Source organism: Nelumbo lutea, chromosome 5 (assembly GCF_056320005.1).
Source record: "Nelumbo lutea isolate HS-2025 chromosome 5, American lotus-T2T, whole genome shotgun sequence".
NCBI lineage: Eukaryota > Viridiplantae > Streptophyta > Magnoliopsida > Proteales > Nelumbonaceae > Nelumbo > Nelumbo lutea.
This window is the reverse complement of record NC_142688.1, coordinates 42,924,003-42,945,785: the sequence shown is the minus strand read 5'-3', so window position 1 is coordinate 42,945,785 and position 21,783 is coordinate 42,924,003. Positions and strand designations below refer to the sequence as shown.

General features: G+C 43.4%; 1 pseudogene across 1 annotated transcript in view; it reads left to right on the top strand.

Annotated features, from left to right (window-relative positions):
• Positions 1-580: 580 nt before the first annotated feature.
• LOC148852007 (caffeic acid 3-O-methyltransferase-like) overlaps positions 581-21,783 on the top strand; it is a 63,535-nt pseudogene continuing 42,332 nt past the window's right edge. Inside the window, exons 1-2 of the transcript XR_016099417.1 lie at positions 581-660; positions 3,279-3,678. The product of XR_016099417.1 is annotated as a caffeic acid 3-O-methyltransferase-like (transcript). The remainder of the gene's footprint in view (positions 661-3,278; positions 3,679-21,783) is intronic.

Below are 21,783 nucleotides of genomic sequence, written 5' to 3'. Positions count from 1 at the left end.
TTGGTCGATCATTGTTAAAGGAAAGTTGTATTTGGGGTAGGGCTTGTTTAGGTCAGTGAAGTCGATGCATATTCTCCACTTCCTGTTGGATTTTTCACCATTACTACATTGGCCAGCCAGTCGAGATACTTGACATCCCGAATGAAGCCAGCATCGAGTAGCTTTTGTACTTCGTCTGCAATCACCTTCCACCGTTCTGTTGCAAAATTCCTCTTCCTCTACTTGACAGGTCGGTAGCGGGGGTCAGCGTTCAAATGGAGTGTAATGAATTCGGGGTCGATCCCCAACATATCTGTTGTCGTCAGTCAAATACATCGGCGTGGTCTCTTAGTAGCTATACAAGCTCTTCCCAGAGGTGGTCATTTAAGAGAGAGCCGACCTGGACTCTTCTCTTGGGGTCTCCTTCATTGAGCGGTACCTGGATGAGGTCTTCGACTGGTTATCCATTACATGTCCTCACCTCATCTCGGAAGTTATAAGCTTTTGTCCTTCTGTGGCCGGTCATGGTCCTCAGTAGGAGAGCAGATAAAACTGCCATGCAATTATTTGATCACCACGTGCTACCCCTATATCATATTCAATGGGGAACTTCATAGCAAGATGGAATGTGGAGACTGCAGCTTGCAGAGCATTAAGGGTTACCCTACCAAGGATGGCATTGTAAGAAGAGGGGCAACGAACCATAGTGAAGTCCACCATGGTCATCGTAGTAATGTCACCATCTTCAATTAGTAAGGGAAGAGCTATTCTCCCAATGGGCAGGAGGGACTCCCCAGAGAAGCCCATTAGGGAATGGTCAATGAGGGTGAGGCACTTTTTGTCCATTTCGATCTTTTCAAGCACATCCTCGAAGAGTACATTAGTAGAGCTACCCGTGTCAACCAGGACCCGTCTTATCTCGAAGTTGGTCACCTTGGTCATGATGACCAAGGCGTCATCATGTGGGGTCTGAACTCCACGGAGATCATCGTCGGTGAATGTGATGATCTAGCCGCGCTTCTTCTTTTGCCCCGATTGTCAATCTCGCACAGTCGTGCATACTTCTTGCGCCCCGAGCTACTCTCCCCTCCTGTAGTGATTCCACCTAATATGATGTGGGTCACACCAATAGGGGGAGCTCGAGGCAGCAATCGAGCATCCTCCGTAAGCTATTCTTTCTGTGTCGGGTTCTTGCTCTTGATGAATCCGCCGAGGTATCCACGCCTGATTAGGTCTTCAATGTGGTTGTGCAGGTCGAAGAAGTTTTCAATGTATTGGCCATGATCACTATGGAACTCGCAATATTTTTCGCGATTCCTCTTGTTGCTTTGCATTTTCATCTTCTCAGGCCAACAAACATAGTTACGGTCACGGATTTGCCTTAACACTTTAGACCATGGCATATTGAGCAGTGTGAAGTTTCGATAGGTTGGCAGGGGTGTCCGTGGCTTGTGGTCGGGTCGGTGGTCTTGCCTCTTATAATCTTCTCCTCTTGTCGAGACTCTCTTCCTCAGCCCGTAGTTATGTCTATGCTTCTTCTACAATGAAATACTTCTATGCATGGCTCAAGCGTAGCTAGGGTTTGTGTAGGGTGTTTGGGGATGGAAAAGTTGAATGGGGATGGGCGGAGGCCATGCTAGATAGAGGTGACAGCCACAGACTGGTTCAGGTTCCTAACCTATAGTGCTTCCTTATTGAATCTGGCCAGGATCCTTGAGGGACTCATTTTTCTTCTATCACACCTGCATGAGGCTGGTTGAGGTCTTCCAATGCTTTTGACTCATTGTGAATTGAGCACGAAACTGGGTCTCCAGTTGCTCCCACGACACTATTCAGCGTGGGGGCAAGGAGGAATACCAAATTAGGGCTGGACCTGCGAGAGTGGCCACTAAGGTTTTGCACATCAAGCCCTCGGAGGATCCGTGCAACATTAACTAAGCCTTTAATGCTTCGATATGGTTGGCGGGATCAGTGTTTCCATTGTACTTGTCAAGTGGGGGTACCCAACATCCTGTGGGAGGTACCTGGTCAACAATTTCCTGGGAGAAGGGTGACTCCTTGGCCATGGGCACGAATGGTGGAACTGACCGATCTTCAACTGTTGTCATGCTTCTCTAGCTGCGCTCTAACTCCTCTAAGCGCTGGTAGAGTTCTTGAATCTTGTCATCCCTTTGGTCTAGAGCCACAGTGTGCATCGCCCTTTCCCTCTTGTGGCGCACTGCACTGTCCTTCACGGAGCTAGACTCGACAACGGAGACCACGTGAAGTTGCGCCAATCTGTTGAGCCTCTCTTTAGCCGGGATCCACGGATGGAGGGGGCCGACCTTGTTGTATCCTGCTTTTCTTGGTTGGGTCGCGCTATGCCCTTATCTATTCGGCACACTTTAGGGTCCTCGCGATGAGGACCATCCTTCGTGCATGTCTTTCTAGGGGGTGCTACGGGTCCTAGGTTCTCCATCATTTTGAAGATCTTGTCAATTTTTTCTTGCATTACTCGGAATTGCTCAGGATCAATCGCAATTGGGGGCTATGGAATATCTTGATGTGGAGAACTGCGGTGGCGAGACTCCCAAGATGGGGATCGGCCTGTTGAACGCTTGGACTAGTTCTTGGGCATCTTGGTCGCTTTCTTGATTGCGCGGTAAGAAAAGATTTTTGGGGTGGCTTTTTGTACTTTCCCACAGACGGCGCCAATCTGATGCTGCTCAATCCGAGGTGGTGCACAAACTGAGGAGAGCACCCAAATAGTCCTTGCTGATAGGGCGAGGCCGAGCTACAAGGATGAGGCCGTGCTTCAAGACCTGTGATCAGGAAAGAAATCAGAGGCCCGAGGAGTTATCTCTGGGTAAGTACTCCGACACTCAAGTCAGTAAGAGGTGGTGGGTGGGTGGGTGGGTCAAGCTATGAGGATGCTGGTCCGAGCTACGTAGAAGTACTGGTCTCAAAAGTAGGATCCCTTACCTCGAGCATGGAGTGCCTTTTTATAGCCAAAGATCTGTATCCTGGCTGGATTGGGCTTTTAGGGTTGTCGGGGTGAGGTTAGCCGCCGAGGTACTCAAGATAGAGTCCCATTCCCTAGCGGAGTCATCTTTCCTTACTCCTTATCTACAATTGTGCTCATTCGCATGACGTGTAGTTGACGTGGCTAGAAGGATAAGACGGGGGGCCACAGTAGTAGTATAGCTCGGTCGAGCTAGGCCGATGTGGCTGGAGTAGGATGATGTGGCAGGGTGATAGCTGGGCGGCCACGTGTCTCATAGGACCAGCTCAGCCATGACTTGAATAGCTTTAATCATTAGTAATCATTTTGAAACCCCAAATGATGAGAAAGAAGAAGAAAACTATATGTTGGTGGCCATGCAATTTGCAAGTGCGTCAGTGCTACCTAGGGCCTTGAAAGTCACTACAGAACAAGATGTGTTTGAGATCATATCTAGAGCTGGCCTTGATGCGTACCTCTCGGCTTTAGAGATTACCTTGCACCTTCACATTGAAAACCCAAATGCAGCAACCGCACTTGACCGTGTCATGTCTCTACTAAGGAGCTACTTTGTTCTTAAATGCTCTCTCGTCTACCGGGACAATGACCAAGTTGAAAGGCGTTATGGTTGGCTCCTATCTGCATTTTTTTTCACTAACAACCAGGATGGAATGTCGCTTCAACCCCTGCTTCTACTAATTCAGGACAAGTTGATCATCATGGGGACTGATCAGGAGATCGTAACACATATGAACTTTGTGATCATAAACTTGCTTTATTAGGTGTTAGATAGTGTATGCCCTTAGCTCCAATCAGCATGATGTACATTATGACATTTATTGAAAATGAATAAAGTACATATTTGGTTCATGTTATTATGGTGTGTTTCTATATAATACGCTTAAACTGGACACATATGAGAATCGTGTTAGTTCAGAATCTTTACAGCCTTTGGATAGATATGAGGAGATTTATCCTGTCAAGGCTGAAACTGATGTACTGCCAAGTTGGTTGGGGTGGCTTGTCTCAGCTGCTAGGGTGAGACCTGAGGTACATGCAGTGTGGGGTTTCTTGAAACCCTGAATTGGACCAAAATTCCAGTATTGCCTTCTACCTTGGAGATAGATGGGAAAAACTAGAATGTTACACCTGACCCATAGACTCGATTATGATACTACACTAGATGCCAGATTGGCCTGTCTTTGATATGCTAATCAGTGGGATCCTTAGAACGGGTCAAAACCTAGGTATGTTGGGATAGTCCAATAATTCATCTGAGTGGGAGATCATAGTGACAGGATCAGCCTCTTTGTCAGACAAAGTGAATGATCGGGGATGCACTCTCTTTGATTGAAACCTAAACTGCCGGTAGTTGATTTCAGCCGTTGAAATTTTGTTTTACAAAATATATTTATATAGAGATATACATATATATATATATATATATATATATATATATATATATATGTATATATATTATGGTTTCAAAATGTTTGCAAAATGTTTTAATCATGATCCATGTGAGTAGAGAGTGCAACATTATACCTTGCAGCCGAGGGAGAGGTCCTCTCTTGTCGGGCAGTGTTTGATAATTATGGGTTAAGAGGTTAAGTGTAAGACCATTGAGGATTGTACCTGATGGGCTAATCTTACATCTGCCCACAGTCCTTGGGCCTTCATAAGATGGCTGGACCCAAGGATCATTTAGTATGTTGGACCCATTAAGAGCCCATTCAACCTGAAAGCTTAAGCTATAAGGTGAGGTCTCAAATTAGGTTTTTATTCTCTAACACAACCCATCATGTGAAAATCTATTGGGTTTGGAGCATGAAGCATGAACAAGGGGAGTCCAATCCACACCTTATACTGAAATTTAATTAATTATAGTGGAGTGACAAGGATTGAACATTAGACCACTTACTCAAATAGGCTCCGATAACCATTTAACATAAAAGTTAAAGCTATTAGATAAGAAAAAAAACAAAACAATAATGTACAAGAAAGTGAGCACACACGGAGGATTTTTAACGTGGAAAACTCTTCTAAAAACTTAATGTTTAAAAACACAGGACACTAGTCTACAACAATTCCACTATCTCTTTAAAGTAGGGGGATTACAATCTTTCTGGACTCTATCAAAGGATAATAATGACAAGAAGATGAGCTTTGCATCCATGTTATAGAGGATGACCTTGTTGTTCACACATCACACTAATTATTATGGCTAATACAATCTTGTTCATGCACACCGCTATTCTATGTAAATAATATACACAAATAAATAGAATAGGGCAATGATTCAACTTCCAAAACTTCAATCTTTGAAGATACCCAAATCAATTAATTATCTCAACATATAGTCACGAGCCTCTGAATACCAAGAGATGTGAGGTTGTGAGGACACCATCAATGAGGCCCAAATAAGAACACAAGGTTAGGAGGGTGAGTCTAGCTTGTGAGGTCAGAGAGAAAATCGTGAGACCAAATTCTATGCTAGGTTGAGGTTCGAAGAAAGATAAAGTGGAGATGTTAGAACGATCATCCAAGGGCCCATAAAAGTAACTATGATCAAAAAGATTAGCAAGACTAAGAGGCAATGAATCCAAAAAGTTGCAACACCATCATCCCATGCCGTTGCAAGGTTACAGATCCCACAAGACTATGGGACTACCATTCGCAAGGTTGTGAAGTCATGGATCCCATAAGGCTACAAATGGAAAACTCATCCTCATTATGATGAGGGAAAACCCAACTAAACTCCCCCCTCCCAACTCATGAGGGCTCTACAAAACCTACTCTGTTTCTACATAGGGCAAACTTCTAGACAACAACAATCTTGGTCATCATGTTTAATCTAATCTCATCAGTCTGAATCTTTTTAAGTTCCCCTTGCTTGGTTTCCAGAGCATCATAGATTTATAGATATCTAATATTAATATGCTTGAACCTAGCTAGAATGGAAAATAGAGTTATTACTCACGGATGGCACTCTAACAGTTTGAGTGAAAAACATATTCTTCCTACTTTAGTCCAAATTCCTATTGGGATCTCTTCATCAATATCAGTCTTTGCTTGTCTCATTGATGGCAATGAATCAGTTTCAATGGTAGACAAGGAAATCCACTTCTGAAATTTTGACTACCACAGGACTGTTCCCACATGAAAAAGTAATCAAATATCTAGATGTGGATTTTCCTTGAATCCAAATCATATTTGCATTTATGTAGCCATCCAGCACAAAATTACCATTTTGAAAACATAAGTAAACTTTGGATGTTCCTCAAGGGAATCTGAGTATCAAATTCATAGCTGCCCAATGTTTCTTGCCTAGGTTTGAGAAAAATTTGCTTACTACACCAACATGGGTGACGCCTGGCCTAGTACATTAACATGGCTTAAATCAAACTTCCCATTGCTAATTGATGAGATTAAAAAATACCCTATTTTTATCCCCTAATATTCACTCTTTTACACTTATTTAGCACTTAAATGAACTCATTACTTTTGTATTTCGATTCAGGGCACGAAAAAAGGCAATTGGGAGAAAACAGGGCAATTCAAATGATTTTGCACAGTTTCGGCAACAGTCAGTAATCTGGGCATAATTCTCAATTCCAAACTCCGAATTGGACAATTCAAGAGGCATTAGAAATACGAAAGAAAGGCCCACAACTTTTATGTTTTTGGCTTTGACAGATCCAGTCCGCATCGAGTATGAAACTGGGCCCGAATTTGGAGCAAGTTCGTAGTCAGGCCCATTTCACAGCTGAAGCCCAACTCGCAAATGAACCTTGAAGCAGCCCAAGTTATCAAGCAGCCCAACTCGAATTCAAGAGCCAAGAGTCCCAATTTCAAATGTAATCTCCATAGAGAGAGAGAGAGAGAGAAAGTCTTATCAGATCTAAAGTTTTGAATGTAATCCTAGAGAGATAAGAAGATTGAGATTAGATCATTAGATAAGAGATAGGATAGGATTAGTTCAAAACAGATTAGTACTTTCTAGCTAAGGTTAATCTCCTAGAAGGAGTTGAAAAACAGCCATTTTCCTCTGCTATATAAAGAGGAGGTGGACTAGCCTTAGGATTCACTTAAGCATCCAAGAAATCATCAAGCAACTCAAGCTATCAAGAAGACTGCTATCGTACCCAGTTGATTAGTGATAACTATGGTAGTTGCAGCTAGTGGAGGAGCCTTGGTAAATAAAACACCCAAAGCGGCCAAGGAATTAATTTCCAACATGGCCAAAAATTCTCAACAGTTCGGAGCAAGAACAGATGGCACCACTAGGCGTGTTAATGTGGTAAGTCATGTTAATTTGGAAAATCAATTTTCAGATTTAACTGCTTTGGTAAGAGAATTGGTTGCAGGGCAATTGCAAACAGCTATGGTATGTGGTGTCTATTCAATCTCTGGGCATCCTACGGATATGTGTCTATCACTACAGGATGGATCGATGCAGCAAGTTAATACCGTAGGAGGACTTCCGGGCCAGCCTCAACGCAAGTTTGACCCCTATTCTAATTACTACAATCTGGGGTGGAGGGATCATCCAAATCTGAGCTACGGAAACCAAGGAGGACCACAAAGATACCAGCCCCAAGCTTTCAATAGACAGCCCCAATTTTCAGCACCTATCACAGTGCAAGGCCAACCCTCAAGTTCAGGTATGTCATTAGATGAAATAGTTATGGCTTTAGCTACTAACACTCAACAATTTTAGTAGGAAACAAGAGCCAGCATCCAAAACTTGGGGAACCAAATCAGCCAACTCGCTACTTCTATTAGCAAGTTGGAGGCGCAGAACTCTGGGAAACTACCATCATAGACGGTAGTCAACCCCAAGGAAAATGCAAATGTAGTGGTGCTAAGAAGCGGGAAGGAGTTGTAGCCCCAACCTACCTCACCAACGAGGGCAGGTAAAGGAGACAAGGAAGAGGAGAGACAAGGTTCAACCAGGGATCCCATTGAGGTATATCCGATCCCCCTCCCCCTAAGATTACTAATACCATTATACCACCTTTTCCTAGTAGGTTGGAAAAGCTCAAGAAGGAGGAATATGAGCGGAAAGTCTTAGAAACCTTCAGGAAGGTGGAAATCAAAATCCCCTTGTTAAATGCTATAAAACAAATCCCAAGATATGCAAAGTTTCTAAAGGCATTATGCACTAACAAGAGGAGGTTGCGAATCGATGAGAAGGTAAGGGTTGGAGAAAATGTTTCAGCTGTTATCAAGAGGACCTTGCCAGAAAAATGTGTTGATCCAGGTATGTTCACCTTACCTTGTGTGAATGGCAATAAATGAACCGAGCATGCCATGCTAGACTTAGGTGCATCCACCAATGTCATGCCATACTCGATTTACTGTGCTTTGAGATTAGGTCCCTTAAAGGAAACTAAAGTAGTTATTCAACTAGCTGATCGTTCTATTGCCAACCCGGAAGGGATTGTTAAGGATGTGTTGGTGTAGGTTAATGATTTAATTTTTTCAGTCGATTTTTACATCCTGAAGATGGAGGAGGACATAATCACAAGTTCAGCCCCATTTCTATTAGGCAAGCCATTCATGAAAATGGCCAAGACCAAAATAGATGTGGACGAGGGTACCCTCTCCGTCGAGTTCGACGGAGAGATTGTTAAATTTAATATATTTGAAGTTATGAAATATCCAAGTGAATGCCATTCGATATGCTCTATTGATACCATTGATTCGATTGTGCAGGAAGATTTTGGAAAGGAGGGCATGGATGAGGAACTTGAATTCAATGCACAATTGGACAAGGATGAGGAGTTTGATACACCCTATGAAACTCCGGAACCGATGCCGGAACAAAAGGTAATCAATTCTGATCTTCCATCGTCATGTTCTCACAAGAAATTGTTACCTTCTGTTTTGCAGGTTCCGAAGTTGGAACTAAAGACCTTACCTGATCACCTTAAGTATGTGCACTTGGGCGAAAAAGAGACACTACTCGTGATCATTGTGAAAGGGTTGACCGAATGGTATTGCTGCTTATGTCTTCATCCAGATGGTGGCATCGTCAAGCGAGCTTTCATCCCATATGGTATTGCTGCTTATGTCTTCATCCAGATGGGTACTTACACGGGTGCCTCAACACTTTTGTTGTTGTCAGTCTAGCCTACAAGCCTCTCCATATCGCCAGTAAGCCCCAGCTGGGTTCGGAAAGCTCACTAGTCTTCATAAATTTTACACTTCAACTAACAATCTCGAAGGAGATCTCTCAGAACTCAGGTTCCTGACACAATTCATCTCTCTACAACTCTTTGAGAATAATCTGTCGGGAGAAATGCCCAAAGAATTTGGGGATTTTAAGTATCTCATGAATTTGACGCTTTACTGGAACAACCTAAGTGGTACTCTCCCTCAGAGGCTTGATTACTAGACAGACTTCAATACCATCGATGTCTCTGAGAATTATTTGGCGGGTCTAATTCCGCCTGATATGTGCAAGAACGACAAATTGAAAGCCTTGCTCATGCTGCATAACAAGTTTATTGGAGAAATTCCAGCCACTTACACGAATTGTTCAACTCTAACTCTTTTCTACGTAAGCAATGATTCCCTTTCTAGCAGCGTCCCTATTGGAATCTAGGGATTGCCCAACCTCAACAACATCGATTTCACTATGAATCACCTGCAATGAGCCGTTATGTTCGAAATCGCGAATGCCAAAGCACTGTGGCAGTTATACATTGCAAATACTAGATTTTCAAGTGAATTGCCACCAGAAATCTCAAAAGCGATGACTTTGATTTCTATTGACTTGACCTCCAACAAGTTCTTAGGTGACATTCCATTTAGTATCGGAAAATTAAAGAAGCTCAACATTATTCAGTTGCAGGATAAGATGTTTTCTAGAAGCATACCCGATTCGTTAGGTTCAAGCGTTTCTTTGAACGTCATAAATTTCACCGATAACTCACTCACCAGTCAAATTCCATCGACACTAGAGCATTACCCTCCTTGAAATCGTTAAACCTATTGAATAACCAGCTAACGGGATCAATTCCGATGGGTCTATCTTCTCTTAGGCTTAGCCTTTTCAATGTGTCGCACAAGAGCATGCATTGTCAAAAGACTCTTAGAATGTAAAATCATTTTGTGTGTTGAGTTTCAACAAAGAAGATATATTGAATTCAATATAAGAGGAGAAATTGACTGGGAAGGAAGGGTCTGTGGAATGTTTATAAGGCGATTCTGGGGAACGGAAGGAGCTGACAATAAAACACATGGAATTCAAAATCCGAGGGCCGGAAAAGCCAGAGTAGTAGAACGACAATGTTGAAGAAGAGATCAAGAAACCCATCGGAATTCGACGCAGAGGTGACGACTCATCTCTCTGCATCTCTCTGTGATCGTGTCAATCGATAGTACTTCTCACGGCTCTGGCTGCAGAGCGAGATGGTGTACTAGATCTCTGATGCGAATTTGAAGGTCCAAGTATCAGAAGATGTGGTGTCTAAGGTGGGAGTGCACCGAGAAGATGTGGTAAAATAGGTATTTTAAAAAGATGATCATCTCTTTTACTTGTTCCATTTTGGTCATTGTAGAATACTAAAAAATGCGAGGTGATGGGGACACCATCATCAAGGCCCAAAGAACACAAGGTCAGGAGGGTGAGGCTGGCTTGCAAGGTTAGAGAGAAAACCACAAGACCAAATACTATGTGAGGCCGAGGTCCGAGGTTTGAGGAGCTACAAGGCAGAGATGTTAGAACCATCATATGAGGAGCCATAGAGGTACCTATTCAAAAAGATTAATGAGATAGTGAGGTTGCAAATACCATAGGGCTACAAGGTCATAAATCTCACATGGCTGCATGGCATTCATCCTACAAGGCTATGAAGTCGTGGATCCTATAGGGTTGAAAATGACAAACTCAACCTCCTTATGAGGGAAAACTCAACAAATAATACTATTGTCAACCTATTTTAGGGTCATTTTGTAAGACACCCCTTATATTTTAACTGATGTGTTTACTGAGACCTGCCCTTTAGTTTGCCCCGATTACTAAGATATCCATTATAGTTTTAGTTTGTAATTGTATTAGTTATTAATGATTCTTTTAGATGAAAGTGTAAAATGACATTTTTGACACGAATGCCATCAAACCAAACTAATAATTGAAAAAGAAAATAAGGGATATAAGCCTATTTTCTTTTGAAGAGTAGAAACCTAACCATTGAATGACAATGGATAATTGTCCTTTTCCACAGTATTCAAAGTCTAAAACCATGCTAGAAGCTCCCAAAGTTCCTAGAGCAGCATCAACAGCAAATGGGTATATATGTGGCCAATCGTTAATTCATAATAGTCCTGAGGGCTTCGACAACATGACAATTATAACTCAATTAGGAAAAAGAGAAAGCTATTTTGACATTTACATAGCCAAGTGTAAAATCCTGACAAGAATGCTAAAGTATGGGTGAGAATTTGGAAAAAAATCTTCATAAAACAACTTCCTTTCTGAGTAAAAGTTATAGAACATATATGATTGTTCTTTGTGTTGAATCTTTCTAAGAAGTTTGTTCTTGAAGTTTCTCTCCTGCAAATCCATTTTGTTTGTAAAGATTCTACAGATGCACCTTCATCACCATCTTGCAATTCGCAAATGATTACTTAATTTTTTCAAAAAAGTACTATTCCATCTTGCCTTGAAATTATAGATATTCTGTAAAAAGTGAACGGGGCCTAAGAAGGAAACCGTGTTGCAAACTGCTCCACTAATAAAGGTATTGATCAACAGAACTTTTTTACCTATACCTCGATGCATCCAATTCCAAATGACAATAGAAAGCTTCTTAGAGAAGACTACCAACAACTTCTCATTCTTTGAATGGGGTAGTGCTTTGGTTTCTCTTAACCTTATGTATTAACTAGTCGGGACCCGTGCACTACATGGGTTTTATTTATAAGAAAAATTGAGGATGGAATTCTATGACATTTCTAATTAAGTGGTACCCATCTATGTTCAATTCAAGTATTATTTATTGGGTTATGTCTAGTTTATCCAATCACAATATAAATTACGCTATTGTGAGAATGGCCCATTTCCTATTCTCTAGATAAGTTTATTTTCTTTTTTGTCTTAATGCTAATTTATTATTATTTTTTTGAAAAAATTATTAATTTTATTGGTTTAATTTATTATTTTTTTGTATTATTTTTAGGTAAAATAATATTGGAAACTTCAAAAGAAAACACCAAATCTATCAGACTGTCAATTCAACTCTATATTCAAACAAGGTAAAAAAAGGAAGAATGACGGTTCAATACAGGGTCAGAATTTGTATGCCCAAAGTACTGTTGGGGTAGGCGCCAAGTTGGAATTGATGCCTATTCACGGGCGGGCATTGGTGCATAGAGTGTGGGTTGTTGCCATTTTGAATATTCATAGCTCTGTAGTGAAAATCAGAAATCTACTTTAGGCCTGTCCATACTTTTCCGGAAAAAAAAAAAAAAAACCATTGTGATGCCAGTGACTCCAAATGGTCCACTTGCACAAGCTTAATGATAATTACCATTTTCAAAACATAAGTAAACTTTGGATGTTCCTCAAAGGAATCTGAGTATCAAATTCATAGCTGCCCAATGTTTCTTGCCTAGGTTTGAGAAAATTTTGCTTACTACACCAACAAGGGTGACGCATGGCCTAGTACATTAACATGGCTTAAATCAAACTTCCCATTGCTAATTGATGAGATTAAAAAGTACCCTATTTTTATGCCCTAATATTCACTCTTTTACACTTATTTAGCATTTAAATTGACTCATTACTCTTGTATTTCGATTCAGGGCAAAAAAAAGGCAATTGAGAGAAAACAGGGCAATTCAGATGATTTTGCACAGTTTCGGCAACAGTCAGTAATCTGGGCATAATTCTCAATTCCAAACTCCGAATTGGACAATTCAAGAGGCATTAGAAATACGAAAGAAAGGCTCACAACTTTTATGTTTTTGGCTTTGACAGATCCGGTCCGCATCGAGTATGAAACCGGGCCCAAATTCGGATCAAGTTCGTAGTCAGGCCCATTTTACAGCTGAAGCCCAACTAGCAAAAGAATCTTGAAGCAGCCCAAGTTATCAAGCAGCCCAACTCGAATTCAAAAGCCAAGAGTCCCAATTTCAAATGTAATCTCCACAGAGAGAGAGAAAGTCTTATCAGATCTAATGTTTTGAATGTAATCCTAGAGAGATAAGAAGATTGAAATTAGATCATTAGATAATAGATAGGATAGGATTAGTTCAAAACAGATTAGTACACGAATTGTTCAACTCTAACTCTTTTCTATGTAAGCAATGATTCCCTTTCTAGGATTTAAGCCTATTTTCTTCTGAAGAGTAGAAACCTAACCATTGAATGACAATGGATAGTTGTCCTTTTCCACAGTATTCAAAGTCTAAAACCATGCTAGAAGCTCCCAAAGTTCCTAGAGCAGCATCAACAGCAAATGGGTATATATGTGGCCAACCGTTAATTGATAATAGTCCTGAGGGCATCGACAACATGACAATTATAACTCAATTAGGAAAAAGAGAAAGCTAATTTGACATTTACATAGCCAAGTGTAAAATCCTCACAAGAATGCTAAAGTATAGGTGAGAATTTGGAAATAAATCTTCATAAAACAACTTCCTTTCTGAGTAAAAGTTATAGAACATATATGATTGTTCTTTGTGTTGGATCTTTCTAAGAAGTTTGTTCTTGAAGTTTCTCTCCTACAAATCCATTTTGGTTGTAAAGATTCTACAGATGCACCTTCATCACCATCTTGCAGTTTGCAAATGATTACTTAATTTTTCCAAAAAAGTACGACGGCATGCATAATAGTTGGTCATCACCGACGTTTCTGACTTTCCTTCGTACCGACATAATGTCACATCAAAGCGTTATTATGTGGGCGTTAATTGACAATTCCTGTTTGGACAGAAGAGAGATAGATCGAAGACTGTTTTGTACAGTACAGCAAAATATTTTGGAAAATTGGTGGTGGTTCTCCACCAAGCTGGCCGGATTCGTTTGTGTCTATATATGTAACTTTATTATAGGTTTATGTTCAATGATCAAAAGAAAGATATTTCACATTTTCACTTGTAGGAATTAAACTTACATCGACTAGTTAAATAAATCCTTGTTAACTATTTTTATACTCCTTATCTTATTCAATGGTTCCCAAAACGAAATTTCAAATATAATGCTCACCTTGACACCAAGTATTATTTAAGTCAAAACTTTTAAATAAAACTCATGCGCAATGCATGGGATTGAATGGAAATTCGATTACGTTTGGTTGAGAAATTTTGGTTTTACATTACTTTGTTATAGGCGATACATTCAAGTTTGATTAAATTGGCATGTAACACGTGGCATTCTTAGAGGGTAGCTTCTTCATCCTTTCATGAGGAAAAACTTTGGTTGTTGGCCTCTAACAACCTATACTGTTGTTGAGAGTGATGGAGGGTGATTTGACCCGATCCCTTGAGACGATTACACATGGACATGACTCAGGACAAATAACAAATCAACACCACAGCCTAACTGCGAATAAGTAACGAGCCCGCAGGATAGCTCGCTATATCATAGTTTGCTATAGGGAGAGCTCGCTATAGCGCGAGCTCAAGGACCCCTGATTTACTAAAAGGGAATACTCCTAGAGTAAGTTTATCCTAGCTCGCGAGTTAGGGTAACCAGCTCACTCCAATACATAGGTAGAAAAACTTCCCCAAAAGCAGCCTTAAGAGGAATCACCTCGACATACCCCTAGGAGCTTGCTACAAGGTAGCTCGCGACTGAGAGACGCGATGTTTTCAGGTAGCTTCTATCTGACAAGACCGTACCCGTCAGACTGCGCCACACCTCCTGGCTGATGCGCAGTCCCTGCCAGTTCAACAAACTACACCCAAGTCTCTTGACAGATGGGGGCGTGCCTATCCTCTCGGGACGCGGCACTCATCCGATTGGGTAGTACCCTACAACGATTACCTGCGCAACCTTGGTAGATAACGGTTGAGACAAAGGCCCAGTGGTGGTTATGCCCGATTTGACAAGAATGCCCATATTTAAGAGCCCCTTAGTCGAAGGGGAGAAGGTATCTTGCACCTTGTATCTTGAATCTTATCTTACTTGAATTTTCTCTCGAGCTAATCTCAGGCACTCAGTGATCTAGTGCGACCTACACTCTTAGCCTTGTTTACACTCTTTACTATTTTCTCCAGCCTTCTAACTTAAGCATTGGAGTATTCCCATCAGGCAAATCCCCCGGGAATCCTTCATCGTTCTTCTCAGGTACAGTCCGTTGCCAGCTAAGAGCCAGTCAGCAACGAACTAGGAGTTCCCAGATTGCGCAACATCATTTGGCGTCGTCTATGGGAAACACTTCAAAAAGCCTTCCTCTAAGCTTCTATAGTTTCCCTTTGAAAACTTAGCATTCATGGTCTCCTCCAGCAACGCTAGACGTGGTGCCAACCAGAACACTTCTGGGGAGCAACCCCAACTCCCCACTGTTTTTAACGGACAGTTCACCGTCCCCCTCTATGTGAACGGGATTCCCAGTTTGAATGTGCCTCTGATAGTGGCACCCGTGAATGCTTCACTCCCTTCCACAGTTGGAGCAACCTTTGTTGAACCTTCGGCTATTCCCCTAGTGACCAACCCAAACCGGTTGGAAGACTTAGTGCAGTGCATGTGAGCCATGCAAGCTCAAATGTAGTAATTCCAGCAGTTCCAACTCTACCAACAACTAGTGTTGCATCAGGTCTCTTAGTACCAGTACCAACAACAGTTTCCTTCCTTGCCTCAGGCCTAGTAGCCGATTCCCCCTTGGCACCCGGCCACGAAGAAGACCAAGCTTTCCCGTCGGTGTGAACGAGAGCCAAGCCTCTTCCCATGGCAGAAAGGAGAGGCCAGCCACCCCCGCCTCGTAGACTATGGGAAGGTCGGGGGCCTCTCAGCCAATCAAGCCTGCATCGCCCCAGCACTTGCAGTTCGAGCTCCCACTCGCAGAGAACTTGTTCGAGGTCCTAGTCACAGGCTACAAGTAGGGCCCTTCGGTTTAGAGCTACCACTAGCAGTCCGAGCCCATTGAGCTCGACAACACTGAAGCATCAAGCACCAATGCTGAGCCAACAAAGCAGCAACGAAGACGCCGACGAGCTCGCCGAACTGCTACCCGAGTCTCTCTTGAGCTCAAAGGTAAAGAGGAGGTGAGCTTAGGTGAAGTGAAAGCTATCCCTCTCCTCTTAGTTTCTTCCCCACTCTCTCCAGAACTCCTTTCTATCCCCATGCCAAGGGACTTCAAGCTCCCTCCACTGGACGCCTTTCAATCCTAGATGCACCTGGTAAGAGCCAGCAAATCCTGCTTGTGTATGGCCTTCTCCACCACCTTCAAAGGGGTAGTCCGCACCTGGTACCAAAACCTCGTGCCCGATTCGGTAAGAAGTTGGGCGCAGTTCGTGCAAGTCTTTACCTCCCACTTTGTCACCAGCAAGAGGTGCCCAAGAACTCTAGAAAGCCTCTTTGGCATAGTTCAAAAGGAAGGGGAGTCCATTCGGAGTTACATCAAGCAGTTCAATGACGCTTATTTGCAGATACCCGATCTGGATCCCACAGTTCGCCTCACTATAGCCAAGCGAGGCATCACCCACAAAGAGTTCAAGTAGCATGTAGTTGTCAATCAGCCCAAGACCGTGACCAAGTTCCTCAAGCTCACAGATCGATTCATAGGGACAGAGGAAGAGATCAACCAGAAGGGCGAGCAGGCCCTTGAGAAAAGAAAGAGGGAACCAGAGCCCCTAGCTCAGGGCGACAACAAGAAGAAGAAGGACAAAGCTTGACGGGTAAGGCTGGTTCAGCATTTCCAAGCTTCAGCAGCAGAAAGGGACTCTACGCCCCTCAACGCGAAGCGGGCCGAGATCCTCATGGCGATCAAGGATGCTTCGTATGTGAAATGGCCACCTCGGCTGAAGGCCGACCCTAATGTTAGAAATAAAAATTTGTATTGTAGTTTTCATAAAGACCACGGCCATAGTACTGGGAATTGTAAAAACCTCTGCGATGCGATAGAGGAGCTCATTCGTCACGGATATCTGAGAAATTTTATACAAAATAGTAATAGTAATAAAGCAGGTTGGCACGGGGAGTAGAGTAGAGATGCTCCCGAGTCCGGCAGGCAGGCAGAACAAATGTAGAAGCAGCCCCCTGAAGAGAGACAAGTTCGGGGGACCATCCATGTGATAGTTGGAGGTTTGATTGTGGCGGGCTGCACCTCAGCTACAGCTCGCATATCAGCTCGCGAGGCCGCCACGGAAGAAAAAAACCCCCCAAAGTGGCCAAGGATGGAAGACCCCACCTTCTTCACTGAAGACGATGCACATGGGGTCCACTACCCCCATGATGATGTGCTCGTCATAAAGGTGAAGATCAACGACTTCGAAGTCAGGCGTGTCCTCGTCGACTCAGGCATCTCAGTGGACATCCTCTTCAAAGCAGCCTTCGACCAACTTCAGCTCCAAGAGAGCGACCTGAAGCCCATGAACACTCCACTTACTACTTGGCCATGAAGTTCCCCACCGACTTTGGAATTGGGATAGCGCGAGGTGACCAGCTCGAGTCTCACAAATGCTATGACACCGCCCTTAAAGGAAAAGCCAAGGTGGCCGATGACCTCGAGCTGGAGTGACATATGGAGCAGAGCGAGGAGCAGGCTGTGCCCACAAAAGAGACCGTCTCCATCCCAGCCTTGATGGAGGACCCAACCCGAACACTTCAGATTGATGCTTCCATTGAGGAGCCTCTGTGATCTAAACTGGTATGCTTTCTACTTGAAAATTTAGATGTTTTTGCATGGTCAGCGGTGGAAATGCCCGACATAGACCCTAGCATTATAACTCATAAGCTTAATACTAATCCTGTAGTTAGGCATGTTAGACAAAAGAAACGCTACCTAGCCCCAGAGCGATGGAGGGCAGTTGACGAGGAGGTCAGGAAGCTCCTTGTAGTCGATTTTATCAGGGAAGTCCATTACCCGAGATAGGTGGCCAACCCCGTTCTGGTGAAAAAGGCTAACGGTAAATGGCGCATGTGCGTCGACTACAGTGACCTGAACCGAGCCTGCCCAAAGGACTGCTTCCCACTTCCAAGGATCGACCGTCTAGTGGATGCGACCTCGGGGCATGAGTTTCTGAGCTTTCTAGATGCTTACTCGGGCTACAACTAGATCAGGATGGACCCGACAGATGAAGAAAAGATTGCCTTCATAACCGAGCTTGGCCTATACTGCTACACGGTCATGCCCTTTGGGCTAAAACATGACGGGGCAACCTTTCAAAGACTTATAAACAAATTGTTTGAGCCATTGATTGGCCAAAAAGTAGAGTGTTATGTAGACGATATGGTCGTCAAAACCTAGTTTTCATGTGACTTAATACAAAGACTTGCATTTAATTTTTGAAATTCTGCATAGATTTAATATGAAGTTTAACCTGAAAAAGTGTCTTTGGTGTCAACTCGGGTAAATTCCTGGGATACATTGTTAACCAGCACGGCATTGAAGCCAATCTGGAGAAAGTAAAGGCCATCTTAGACATGAGACCACCCCGAAAAATGAAGGAGGTTCAGAGGCTGAATGGCCGAATAGCCGCTCTGAGCCGCTTCATGTCCAAGTCAGCAGACCTTGCCTACCTTTCTTTAAGGCAATTAAAAGCAAAGGGTTTGAATGGACCCCAGATTGTTAGCTCGTGTTTGACGAGCTCAAAAAGTACCTCGCTAGCATACCAATCTTAACCCAGCCCAAAGAGGGCGATGTTTTAGAGTTGTACCTCTCGACAAGTGATGAAGAGGTCAGCTCGATACTAATAAAAGAGGTAGATCGGGTCCAACGACCTATCTACTATGTTAGTAAGGAGTTGTAGGGAGCAGAGACAAGTTATCTAGAGATAGAAAAGTTGGCCTACGCACTAGTTATTGCAGCCCGAAAGCTCCGGCCGTACTTCCAAGCTCATACTGTTATCGTCCTCACCAACAAACCTCTGAGGCAAGTTCTACTCAAGCCCGAGGTCTTTGGTCGATTGACGAAGTGGGCCATTGAGCTCAGCGAGTACGACCTCCAATACAAGTCGCGAACTGCTATTAAGGCCCAAGCCTTAGCAGACTTCATCGTGGAGTGCACTTTCAGCTTCAAAGTCCTTAGGCCGGTTGAGCACGAGGCCCCCAGTTTGGGCGATCTCAGAGCTCCCAAGCTGGTTGAGTCCGAGCACTGTGAGGTAGCAACTAGTGCGGCATCTCTCCTAGTTAGGCCAAGCACGAACATGGTGGAGAGGATGTCAAGGTTGAGGGGAAGACAGTACTCGTAAAACAGAGAAATAGTCCCAACTACGTTTTGGATGGAGTTGGGGTGAAGCTAGTCAATCATGACGTTGAAATGATTCAAAGCCTCCACTATCAGAGGATGCAGAGGAAGACGTAGGCTAGCCACAAACTGTTCCTGAAAAATCACTATCTTGTTGGGACCATGCTCCCAGGGAAAGTTACCAGAAGGGAGACTGTAGATGAGGTTCCAGGAAGGTTAAAATGAAGAACTAAAGACCTAAGTCTCTCCATCGACATGGAGGAGGGACCAAAGCGGTCGGGCTCCCTGCCCCAAGAAGTGGAAGCCATCTCACCGGAGGCCTCCCAAGCCTCCAGGGCCTGCCCCCAAGATCCCCCTGAGCTCGAGGGAGTGTCATCCTAGTTACCGTCTCGGGAATAGACGTGGTACGGATATCCAAACATATTGACAATATGATAAGACTCGCCAGAAAAGAAGAGACGGTGTTAACGAGAGAAGAGCTTAGGCAGCTAGATGGATACGCGACCTCAGAATCCGAAGACAAGGCAAGTTAGCATAAAAGAAAATGAGGCCTGGGGCCCTCCTATTTATAGCCATTGTGCCCTCAAACCGACAACTCGGATTGAGACAGATCTGACGATTCATAGTCAAGCTGACCGCACATCTTCTAAAACCGAAATGTGACTAGCTGCACATCTCCCATGATTGAGGTAATGACGGTTGCACGACTTCCGGAGTTAAGAGCCGCTTTGGTGCATTTCTCGACATTCAAAAGGTCAGAAATCCCTTGACTTCTGCATGCACATTTAATGTGAGTAGTCAATCAAGTTTGAACTTCGATCAAATCCACCCGTCACACTTCATGAACTCCTCACGCTAAGGTAGCACCCTTAGCTCGAGGAGTGGGGGCAATTGATGGAAGGTGATTTGACCCGACCCCTTGAGACAATGACATGTGGACACAACTCAGCACGAGTAACAGCTCAGCACCACAACCTGACTGCGACTAAGTAACGAGCCCGCAGGACAGCTCGCTACGTCATAGTTCGCTATAGGGGGAGCTCGCTATAGCGCGAGCTCAAGGACCCCCGATGTAGTAAAAGGGAATACTCCAAGACAAGTCTATCCCAGCTCACGAGCTAGGGTAACCAGCTCGCTTCAATACTTAGGCAGAAAAACTGCCCCAAAGGCAACATTAAGAGGAATCATCTCGAAGTACCCCTAGGAGATCGCTACAAGGTAGCTTGCGACTGAGAGACGCGATGTTTTCAGGAAGCTTCTATCTGACAAGACTGTACCCATCAGACTATGCAATGTCTCCTGGTTGACGATGCAGTCCCTGCCAATTCGACAGACTGCACCCAGATCCCTCGACGGATGGTGGCATGCATGTCCTCCCGGGACGTGTCACTCATCCGATTGGGTAGTACCCTACAATGGTTACCTGCACAGCCTTGGCAGATAACGAATACAACAGAGGCCCAGTGGTGGTTACGTAGAGTAGTAGCACGACAATGCTGAAGAAGAGATCAAGAATCCCATTGGAATTCGACGCAGAGGTGGCGAATCATCTCTCTGCATCTCTCTGCGATCGTGTCAAATTATAGTACAGCTCACGGCTCTGGCTGCAGAGTGAGATGGTGTACTGGATCTCCGATGCGGATTCGAAGGTCCAAGTATCAGAAGATGTGGTGTCTGATGTGTGAGTGCACCGAGACGATGTGGTAAAATAGGTATTTTAAAAAGATGATCATCTCTTTTACTTGTTCCGTTTTGGTCATTGTGGAATACTAAAAGATGCTAGGTCATGGAGACAGCATCATCAATGCCCAAAGAACACAAGGTCAGGAGGGTGAGGCTGGATTGCAAGGTTAGAGAGAAAACCACAAGACCAAATACTATGTGAGGCCGAGGTCCGAGGTTTGAGGAGCTACAAGGCAGAGATGTTAGAACCATCATTTGAGGAGCCATAGAGGTACCTATTCAAAAAGATTAATGAGATAGTGAGGTTGCAAATCCCATAGGGCTACAAGGTCATAAATCTCACAAGGCTGCATGGCATTCATCCTACAAGGCTTTGAAGTCGTGGATCCTATAGGGTTGAAAATGACAAACTCAAACACAACAAATAATACTATTGTCAACCCATTTTAGGGTCATTTAGTAAGACACCCCTTATATTTTAACCGATCAAGTCTGATCCAGTCCAATGTGAGTCCATTATAAATAAATCAGGTCCAATCCAATCTAATGAATATTTTGGTCCAATCTGGTCCAGTCCAATGTGAGTCCATTATATATAAATCAGGTCCAATCCAATCTAATGAATATTTTGGATCATTTTGGACTGGTCCAATTAATGTCTGGGCCATTTAATAACCTGTTCAAATTTGTTTTAATTATCCAAATTTGCTCAATTTACACTTATATTCTTATCTTTTATCAATGGATCAGATATTGGCTCAATCCAACCCAATCTAA